The sequence below is a fragment of the Lepeophtheirus salmonis genome, chromosome 13 (assembly GCF_016086655.4).
Source record: "Lepeophtheirus salmonis chromosome 13, UVic_Lsal_1.4, whole genome shotgun sequence".
NCBI lineage: Eukaryota > Metazoa > Arthropoda > Copepoda > Siphonostomatoida > Caligidae > Lepeophtheirus > Lepeophtheirus salmonis.
The window spans coordinates 36683022-36694287 of record NC_052143.2 but is presented as its reverse complement, the minus strand read 5'-3'; positions in this window follow the sequence as shown (position 1 = coordinate 36694287).

Here is an 11266-nt window from a genome sequence, read left to right as displayed (position 1 = left end):
TTACCTTTTAGGGTCGATATTATTCCCATTTCGAGTCTACGTATTATATTATAAGATTATCATCTTCTGTGGCGCATCTAACCCCAGTTACCGAGTGGTCCATTAAAATGTAAACACTTTGAATTTTTTACTTTAACATGATATAATTTATTAATTAACAATAGAATTTCTACAAAATGAATACTATAAATGGATGTGTGACTGAGCTCTCTTAATCATTAATGTAGCAGGCCTTAGTGGCAATGATGGCTTCAAGCAGCAATGATGGCTTCCAAGCTGCAATGGAAGGCCTCGCACCTGATCCAGGAAAATTACCTGCGGAAAATTGCGAAAGAGAAAATTGCCATGGAGGAAAATTTGCTCGTTATTTTGTTCAAACTTCATAATGAATAATAATATAATATAAATGTTTTAAATATTATTTATAACAAATATTTAAACATATTTGTTTGTTCCATCTCTTGAGGGAGTACCTATAAGTCTGAATTATGTTATTGTAATACAATTTTCCACTTTTTTTAAAAATTCAATCCAATATTCTAAGAAATGGATCAAGAGGATTGGTAAGGAGGGAGAGGGGTAATAAATAGCTTAGGGCCTCTTAAAATATGGTTGAATAAACTCTGCCCTCAGATTGACACGTGAGCAGTATGGAATTGCTAAAAACCACCATCAATTCATTCAAGGAATCCCTCTAATACTAAGTTACATGCAAATAACATTATTTGTATTTCAATAGTCATATCAATAATTATTTTTTCTTTAACTTTGTAGTGGATACTCTCAATTTTAAATTACTTTCTTGTTTTTCTTTTTGGATAGGTTAGTATCTAAGTGATTTCTGTTGCAAATAATTTATCTAATCCAGTGAGTAAATGTAAAATATAATATAATTTTAATATTCTTTAAACAAATATCAACATTGTAAATATAAATTCCTACATAAAATAATACAATAGATTTGTAAAAAAATTACAAAATACTGTTACAAAATCTTCGAACGGATAATATAAAAACATAAAAAGGCAATGAATATGTTATGGAGCAAATCTCATCAAGGCCAAATTACCAGTGGCAAAATTACTGACTCTGAAAATTTTCTCATCAAAATTATTCAAAGCCCTTAATAATAAAATATGGCTGGTCAAGTTTCGCCTTTTTACGGTCAGTTATTCGTTTTTTGAGGACACTCAAATTTGATGCTCATTTAGGGCTGGTTCTAGACTCAATACGCTTCCATATGCTTTAATCAAAAAAGTTGATGTGGCTGGAGGATAAAAGCGCTCCGGCAATAAAAAGTACTTTAATCCAAAAAAAACTATGCTTGATTATAGCAGTTTAGATATCCTGTTGATGTGATGAAAAGTTGAATGTACTACGTTTGATTCTTTACAAACTTCCGTTCAATGGGATGGGCACCCCACAGCATATCTAAGATTTATTTCAGAATTTCGTTTGCCACCTTGAATATTAAACTATTTGAAAAATTTGTTAGTAAGAACAAAATTATCAAAACTGAACAATTATTATGATTTTTGGGATTCATCCAACTTTTTAAAAAATCATTTAAAAAAGTGTATCATAAATAAATTTTAACCCGGTAATCCAATATTCAAAGTAAAGCAAGCCCCTGAGAGATATTATCAAAGTACATAAATGTTATGAATATATAAGGAAGGAGAAAACATTCAACTTTCATTAAGAACGTAGTAGGACATAGAAATGCACAAAAGAGTTTGGCTCCTTTCATCAAGTTTTGTAATCTAAATATTTAGTCTGCCAACATAAAAACATCTGGAACAAAAATCCCAAGCTATTTATTTTTATTTCATTCATAAATACAACCCTGTATATACTAGGGATATTTGAGTCCATTATAGGGATTGTATTACAATTACTCGGATGATTTAAAATACTCAAGAATTTTTGCTTTAATAAAGAACCTTTACTTGGTTTCGGAGGCATATATTGACCCTGATATAGCCCCTTTCAACAATAAAATCTATCAATTTCTCATAATTTTAATGTGATGATCAATTTTGCCAACTTTTACTGCAATTTGAAGCTTCTTCTATGGATTAATAAGATTAATTTGAAATAAAAATTTAGGGTAATTTGTCAAAGAGTACGAGATCTGACCAAAAAGAGATATTTTTCTATTTAATTAATTCGATTCTCAAATATATATTTTTATTTTGTCGGTACACATGTACCGGGTGGTCATTGATATGTGAACACTTACTAATTTGATAATTAAATAAGGTTCAGCGATTGAAATTAATTCATATTTTCATATATTAAAGCATACACGATTAGTTAAAAACAAACTTGAGCTCACTAAGTTATGTACAGGTAGAGAAAATGACCCTTAACTGTGATCGACGAATTTACATTTGAGTACTCCAAGTAGTTGGGCGTCTCCATGAACACCGTTTACGCCGTTAGCATGTCTGAAACGTTGGAGAGGAAGAAAGGCTCTGTCGAAAAGTCCAAACTGGACCCAGATGAAAGAAAACAGCCAAGGCCAATCCCTTCAAATTCATGAGGGCCTATCCAAGAGATCTCGGGATTTCACACAAGACTATCCAGATAGCTATATAAAAAGTGGATGGATAGGGTCTTGTGAGGGTGAGGCGGCCACTTTTGACATCAACAATTAAAGGAACCTTTCTCCTCTGCTGGAAGAATCGTTTGAATGAATTATTTTGAACTCTTTTTTTCATACTTCAGTGTCTGGCATCTAAACATCGAGGCCCTTAACGCCACTGGACGTCAGCACTGGGACGTCATGGCAAAGGACTACATCTATAGCCTGGAATCAATCATTGCCGCTAAGAGCAGCTACATTAATGATTAAGAGAGCTCAGACACATATTTATTTTAAGTGTTAATTTTCTAGGAATTTTATATAATTAATAAATTATATCTTTTTGAAGTTTAAATCTCAAAATGTTCAAATTTTAATGCACTACTTGGTTTTTCCTGTTCTGTATTTTTGTTCAACATTGCTTTGTATGTTCATTCACCATATAGGTACATTACAAAAAACGATGAAAGGAGCCAAACTCCTTTTTGAATGTTTTGTATCCTGCTATGTTCCTAATTAAAGTTGAATGTCTCTGTGGTGAGAAAATACAATCTAACTTGCTTTTGTGTTGACTTGTCCCATTTGTATATGTTTTTTGCATGAGTGTATCCTTAAAGAGATCAAATTTATTATATTACTGTGGAATGTGAGCCATAATTGAAGGAGTTGTTGGAGAGAAAGTCCAGAGAAGGGAGTGGTAAAGATAAAGCGTTTGAAAACGAATGCAGTTATGAAAGGTTGGACATGAATAAATAGGAAAAAGTAATTATTTTCTTTCTCCAGGAGAGAAAAAGAGAAAGAGTGAGTAAGTTGGAGCTACAGAGAAAGAGAGGGGATTTTCCTGGATTAATCATGGAGAAAAAAGAAAGTCATGAGAGTAGAAAAGAGAAAAGGAAAAAGAAAGTACATAAAAAGTGAAAATTAATTATTCTCTTCATTGACAGAATATAAAAATATATTTTGTTTTCAAAGGACAATTTGTTCGCTTATTTAGTTATATAATGAGCATTTTATCCAGTACGGCATGAATTGCGTCCTAATTGAGGGGGGACACCATATTTAGGGGTTCAATATTGATATTTTTACTACATAAACTGGACAAATTTCCAATAAATATACAGGGTAGGGCAGCAAAACGTGGACTTGTAATTAATGTTGATTTTCTCATTATTATGATAGTTTTAGTAATTAATTTTTGATATTCTGTTTCCACCGTCCTTTTTACATAAACAAACTATACTAATCGCTTAGCCATTTCATCATCATAACCATGCAACAAGCAAGAAGGCCACGCGTGTCAAATCTCCTAGATTCTGAACTTGATGTTATGAATATTACAAACATTGTTAGGTGTTCTATGAGCCTGGTTTTTAAGTTGGCCTAGACAAAAAAAAAATGAAAAAGACCTCTCCAGGATGTCAGGAAGTGGAAGGAATAACTGAAAGAGGGATACGAAGTTCTAGTTAAGTTTGGAGAATAATATAAGGAAGATCCACTAAGTCCATGAATAGCCCTGCCAACAACTTTTCTGTAGCACCTAGGGCCATCAAGAGGATTTATAAAGCACAACTTGGGATCAGTTTATTTCAGAAAGTTCCCATGCCACCTTCTGACAGAGGGCATGAAAGCCAGGAGGCTCGGGATGTGCAAGAAAATCCTAACATGGATCGTGGCAAATGGGTGAATTGTTAAAAAAATAACGCATATGCAGATTTTCACAATTAATAAATTCCCCAACAGTCAGAATGGCAACTGGCTTGTAGGTACAAAGGGTTTACCACACCAAATATTTGGCCCAAAAAATGGCCCTCTGCGTTGTGGCCACTGTTGGAAAGAAGCTGCCTCCGTTCTTTTTCAAGGCTAGACAGAAAATAGGTATAGTATAAGGTGTTTAGGTACATCATCTTCCCTATCCGGAGTGTGATACGTGTGGACTTAGGACGGCATCTCCTCCCAAACGTCCACCAAGTGCCAAAAGTTATGTCTAGATAATTTGAGCTCCATAGGCTTTTCTATATGAGGTACTTTGGAGAGGGAACCCAACAGGGCCTCACACCCAAATGTGAACTCACTGAAGTCATCCATCGTAGCTACATGGGACAATTTGTGAGAGAAGTTTGTCATCAATTCTTGCATGGCCTTCAGACTACGTCTAAAGACTATGATTGATAATGAAGGAGGCCAGATTCAGTGCTAAAAATTTTGCAACATTATAATTTTTCCTATTAGTTCAATCAATTTCTCGAGTAAATGCTTAACTGCCCTACCCTGTAACTGTACAGGGTGGACAAGTTATAAATGCCCCTTCATTAATGCCTCACACATTTAGAAAAGGCATGGAACCTTCCTTGGAATCCACGCCAGGAGCGACAGAATAACAATTGATCAAACTCTGGGACTCAGTGAGACGTTTGTTTGCAAAGTTATGATGGAATTCGATGCCTCTTAAGGTAATATTGAGGAAATATCAATGCGGGATTAGGTCAAAGGTCACATTATGCCTCCTCATGCGTTCTCTCAAGCGTCAGGCTAAATACTGATGTCTACCTAGACATGCAAGAGACCAAGGTGAGATCCTGGATCTATGTGATTGCCAAAAGGAGGTAGAGACTTGAATTGAGACTGAATTGAAGCTCATGCTCGATGCTACATGTAAAATGCATGCGAGATTTCATAAATATGACTGGATAATTTTTTATAGATCAAAATAGAATCTAAGGATTCCTGAAAGACATAAAATATATATTCTCGTTGATGGCTCTTAAGTTGAATCTATGTTACTTTTAGAGAAAAAAATTACAACAAAAGCAAAGCAATTCTTAATGAAAACACATTTCAGTCAAATTCTCTATTATATGTTATAGCCACATCATGAAATGTGCAAGTTATAGATTGAAATGAGCTTATGTTGATGTTATTTATTTATTTTCTTACTTTTCTGTTCTTTATTCATACTTTATATTATTCGAATCACAATAAAATCTGTATTTTAGGATCAAGAGTACGTGGTAGCGTATCTGCTAAATATATAATTGACATTCATAACAAAGATTAATTATAAATTAAGAATTTTAAAGGTTTTTCTTTTGTTTATTTGTTGACTCAGTTTAGAAACAATAAAAATTAAAAGTTCAAGAAAGAAAGAAAAAACGAAAATGGAATATAAATCCTGGTTTGGATATGTAACTTTTTATATGCAAATTTATTTAAATTTCAAATTCTTAATAGACCTTTCCATGTGTATGTCCTTATTCTCCGTTTTCATCTAAGAAATCTTGTATAAAGAAAGAAATGATAAAGAATTCTTTTCAGGAGGAATATTATAAATGAAGATACAATAGATTTGAAAGAATTATTCAAGAGGCTACAGTGAAAGCAGCAGTTTTGTCTGTTTGTTAAAAAGTGTCTATCAGTTTGTTTCTCTCCATTTGGGGAGTTTGATTTGCTGAATATGTACATCATCACTCATCATCAATGATGGAATATCATATTAGGGAAATGTGAAGCTGTTGAAAAAAAAGAGATACACAAAAGAGAGCCAAACAAACAAGAAGAAACACCTTTCCATCACATCACGTGTACATCATTTCCGCCATGTAGGACATTTTTTAGGGAAACCTCATAGAGTTTTCCGAATAAGCAGCTAAATCATCCACAGATACGTCGTTATAGCTCTGCCTGGCCCTGCAGACGTCCTTATTTCCCCCATTCTCAACCACAGATTCTTCTTGATGTTATTATAATAACACAATATATAATATTATATATAATAAAATCAGAGTAATATGTACCAAAAATCCATAAAATTGACAAGATTTGTACAATTATTTTTATTATTTCGATTAGGGATGAAAAAAGTATAATGATTATTATAAGATAAAAATATCTTATATTTTCCATTGTAATAGTTATTTTTGTATCTACAATATGGAAATAAGATTGTCTAACGATATTATACCTTTTTGGGCTCAAAATATATTAAAACTAAGCAAAAAGGGATAGATTTTCGAAAAGTACTATACAAAATTTTATTTATTTGTTTATCCCATTTCGACATCAAATAGTTTACGATTTTCACATAATATTACTCAAAAAAATAGTTTTTATTGTTATGAAACATGGTTCTCTAATCACCAAAATAGCCGATTTTAAGAATGCTGACGTCACATGAGAAGAAAAAGTTGTAATAAATGCTGCAAGCAGCACTGAAACAGCATTTTTGTGTCGAAATACACAATTTTAAAGCCTCTTGTACCGCCTCAAATATGATGTTTTGAGTCAAAAATTGTGTAGATCAGGGATTCTCAATCAGTACTTGATTTTTTTAATTAATATTTATCAAAGTAAGGAAATCAAACCTTAAGGATGTAAGATACCAAATGCTGCAGAAAATCCTGGCCTATTGACGGCGCCTGAAACAATCTCTTGTATTAGATTTATAACGATGGATAAAAAAATATCATATATAATCAAAGGTAAGGAACAAACACTATTTCCCTTAATATTAATGAAAAAGGGTTTTTACTGTAATAAAAGTTTGCTGCTTAGACCCCCAAAATGGTCGACACAAAATAATGTTCCTTGAAAACGCTGTATAAGGATCTAAACTTGCTCAAAATTTGAAACAATTTACAATTGTAAATTTTATACAAATCAGAAAGGAAATCAAACTGATTCTTCATCGAATAATATTCATGCCTGCTCTATTTGTAAAGTCGTTTAGTCGAAGGAGATTTTTTTTTTTAAATTTTCTGTCCTTTCTATAATCTATTAAGTTTTATTTATTATTAATATTAATAATAAGTAGCTGATAGAATGACACAGAAGAACAAAATATAAATTTAGGGCATATTCACTCAGCGTCAAAATGACATGTTTCTGATTGTTTTGACGTCGTGAACTATGAAAATAATCTTTATACCCCAAAATTATGAAGTTTGAGGCAACATTTAATTTAATATCAATATAACTTGACCGCTTAATAAATATAGGTACAACAATAGGTTAATTAAGGAAACAGATGATCTTTTTTTTAACAAAGCTGTATGTCTTCACTTTATGGAAATTTATGTTTTTGCCATTGTGATAAAAATTAAGGATTTATTAGACTTCCAGAGGAAAGGTGCATTTTTGTCATTTTTTTGTATTTAAAAGTAATGTTATGTTGGTCTTTATTAAGTACTAAAGATATCCGTCCCGTGTAGTTTAGTACCGACAAGTTCAGTTTTAGTCAGGTGAAGCTCACTCCGAAAACTTCTAAAGTTCGGTCCTTGATGACTCAGGGGCATCCACAGTGAGTGGGCTGGAGGGGTTTAAGCCCCCCTAAAAAAAATTCATGAATTTTGTTTTTTACTAGAAAATTAAATGTAATATTTGAAATTTTACATACAAAATTTAATATTTAAAATATTTAGTTTTTTGTGAATAGCAGTGGATTTTCGAAAAATTTTATCCTAAATTTTTAATATTTATATTCATTTTGAACAAAAAACTTAATAATTGAAATTAAATTTTTTCAAGTTTTTGGATTTTTTTTTTTTTTTAAATTCAAAAACTAACCTCCCCCCCCAAAAAAAAAAAAAAAAAAAAAAAAAAAATGTATTTATATATACATTCCTGTGGTCACCTCTGTGATGTCACTCAACTTTAACTATTCTTCTTTTAATCACTTATATAACTGACGTCTACAGGCCTGACGGTCATAAGAACCAGTCTCAAAACTGATATGACCGGTGTAATCCCTGGACTGGACCATATAAATTAAGACTGAAACAACACTACTTGCATATAATATTATTTGGAACATTAGTTAGGACTGAAGATTACCCTCCCGTCCTTTTCAGTTCGGCATATCAGTTCCCAAAACTTATAAAGCTCGGTCCTTGATGACGACACTCAACTTTATTTCTACTTTTTTAATCAATTTTAGTACTTTTAGTCTTTGGGAATGACATTCTTAATGACCTGTCTCTAAGACCAATAGGGGTGGGTGGTCCTACGAATGAACATATCTGAATATATAAGGATCAATGCAACACACAATTTCTTCCATTCAGAAAAAAAATGCAAGAAAAATTTAATGTATTTTTTAAAGCTGGAAACATGTACCACCAAACTACTTTTTTGGGATTTTTCTTTCATCTTTCAAGACGAAAAATAATATTGTTTAAAAAAAAAACAATGTAAGTAGACATTTCGGGCTTTAAAGGTCATTGTCGAGTTGATATTTTGTTGACTAGTTTATTAGTCATCCATTCTACATGGTCCACTCCCTTCTTCATATGCAAATTTACGTAATTACAACCTGCAAATTTATATTTAATATCAACATCCTATGAATACTAATTCAATTATGATTCAATAAGTATTTAGAACCATACATACATATTGACAATTAAAGTAATTAAGCTAAAAAAAGATCTAACACTGTTAGAGAGTCCCGTTTTTGTGGTAATGATATTGCCCATTAAACAAAAACTTTTTCTTCTCCAAATAATCAAAAGACTGACATTGCCAATGTATATGACCTTGCAAGCCATTTTAGTGTTATATAGACAATTATAATTCGTAAAAAAATGGGACATTAGAGTTGGAATTGAGAATTTTTTAATAAACCTCTTGGACTGTTTCAAATATAATGCCATATCACAAAAATTGTAGTTTACATATTGTTCAGTACAGTAAAATCTCGATTTCAGGGATTTTATGAGACTTACTAAATTATTAGTTCATGAAAAGATACGAAACTTTAAGGAGAATAAGGATTTAATTACTTTAGATATGTTCTTATATATATATTTTTTTTTTTTTTTTTTGCTTGTACCAAAAGGTCTCAGTTATCTTTTTTGATCTTGGCTTCCATCTGAAATAGCTGCCCGACTCATTAGTAGATTCATCAACAACTATAGTAACTGCTAGGGTTTATATGTTAATTTGTGTATATATTAGATTGATTATAGTGTTAAGATTTGGTTGACTGGTAGGTGTTTCAACAAAGGTAATAGTAACTTTTTTGAACGAGGTATAAAGATATTTTGACTTTAAGAACATTGAGACATTTAGGGTTATATTGACAATTATAAGATTTTTTTTTCCAATTTAAGGGACTTTTGTACCCAGACGGAAAAATCCCTTGAATGAAGACTTGACTGTTTTTGATTTCCTTGTTTTATCAAATATAACATAGCCAAATTTTGCCTTAATTAAAAGGAACTAAAAAGAAGAACATTATCTCAGTTAAAATAGGGAAAACCCAAATCATTGAGTTTATTTGAGGCCCCTTAAACTATTAAGTTAAGGCCTACATTATTTTGAACTAATAAACTGAGTATAAAGTAACATTTTGGACTCCACGATATTAGTTCGTAGAGTTAGATTTCACGTTGAAAAGCGAAGACAGATCAGAGACCGTAATATTTTTTGTCTTATTTAGACATTTGATCTAGTTAGACGCTACACACACACAAAAAAAAATCGGTATAGCAAATTTAAACATATTATCATAACACATAGGCTAAAAAGTACTTTACACATAGATGTTTTTTTTTTTTGTAAAAACTACCCTCATTTTCACTTTGTAACAACCTTCAAAAGACAACTCTTAAAATTTCATGACAATCTGTTCCTTCGTTTGGGAGTTATTCTGTTACATTTGATATTAACAAAACAATGGATACTAACAATTTTTTCTTTTAATTTTACACCGTTTTCTTGATGGGAAAAAATACTGTTGAAGCTAAGCAGTGGCTTGAAAAGTAATATGGAGACTCTGGGAGCCCAGGACCTTATCACATCATGTTTTATTTGGCACAGTACACGGACCCTAAATTTTTTTCCAAATTGAAACTGTCTTGTAATACGCTAAAAAAGACCTGAGAGGCGTATAACTACACCAAAGTACTTTTTGAATTGTTTCCAACAGAAAAGATCTTTATATAGTGGTAGAACCATATTAGAGCGAAAACGGGACAGTCTATTATATATAAATTTATTGTCCGTATCTATATATTTTTTCATGTTCGTAAAACGTGGATAAATGTTTACACGCAAATCAAAGGTAAACCGCACTGACTGGAATGAATACTAATTGCTTTATACCTATGTGTGTATAATAACTATTATTATTTTTTAATAATGTGATAATAAGGAGGTATTGTTTATATTCCTCTTTGTGACGACTTGAATAGCTCCACTTCCCAACGAACGAACTCACTATTAGTATTAAGTCTCGATCCCAGAATATTTTTTCCCTTTTTTCAGTTTGGTTTGAAGTGATTTTTTTCTAAATGGATTTTAACTGTTTTTAGGTCGAATCTCTAGGCACGATCCTTCACAAAAATGCTTCGTTTCAAATCCTGTACTTTTTTTTCGGTCACACATTATGTAATGGTGTTATTTAGAGCACTAAGTACTCTTATGTTGACCCTAAAAGGACCATTGGAACATACAAGGCTGATCTTATCTAGTGTACCACATTATATTGGTTTCAATTTTTCAAGAGTAAGATTTAAAAGAGAAGTTTTGTGTGAAGACATTTATTTTACAAAAATATCTGAAAATAGTGTTGGGCAAAACACATTTATTAAATATGTAAGCCCTCGTCTATAAAAAAAATTTCTCAATAAGAGGCCCAAATCCCTTACAGACCTTGATGACGGAGTCAAACACGACCTTGGTCCA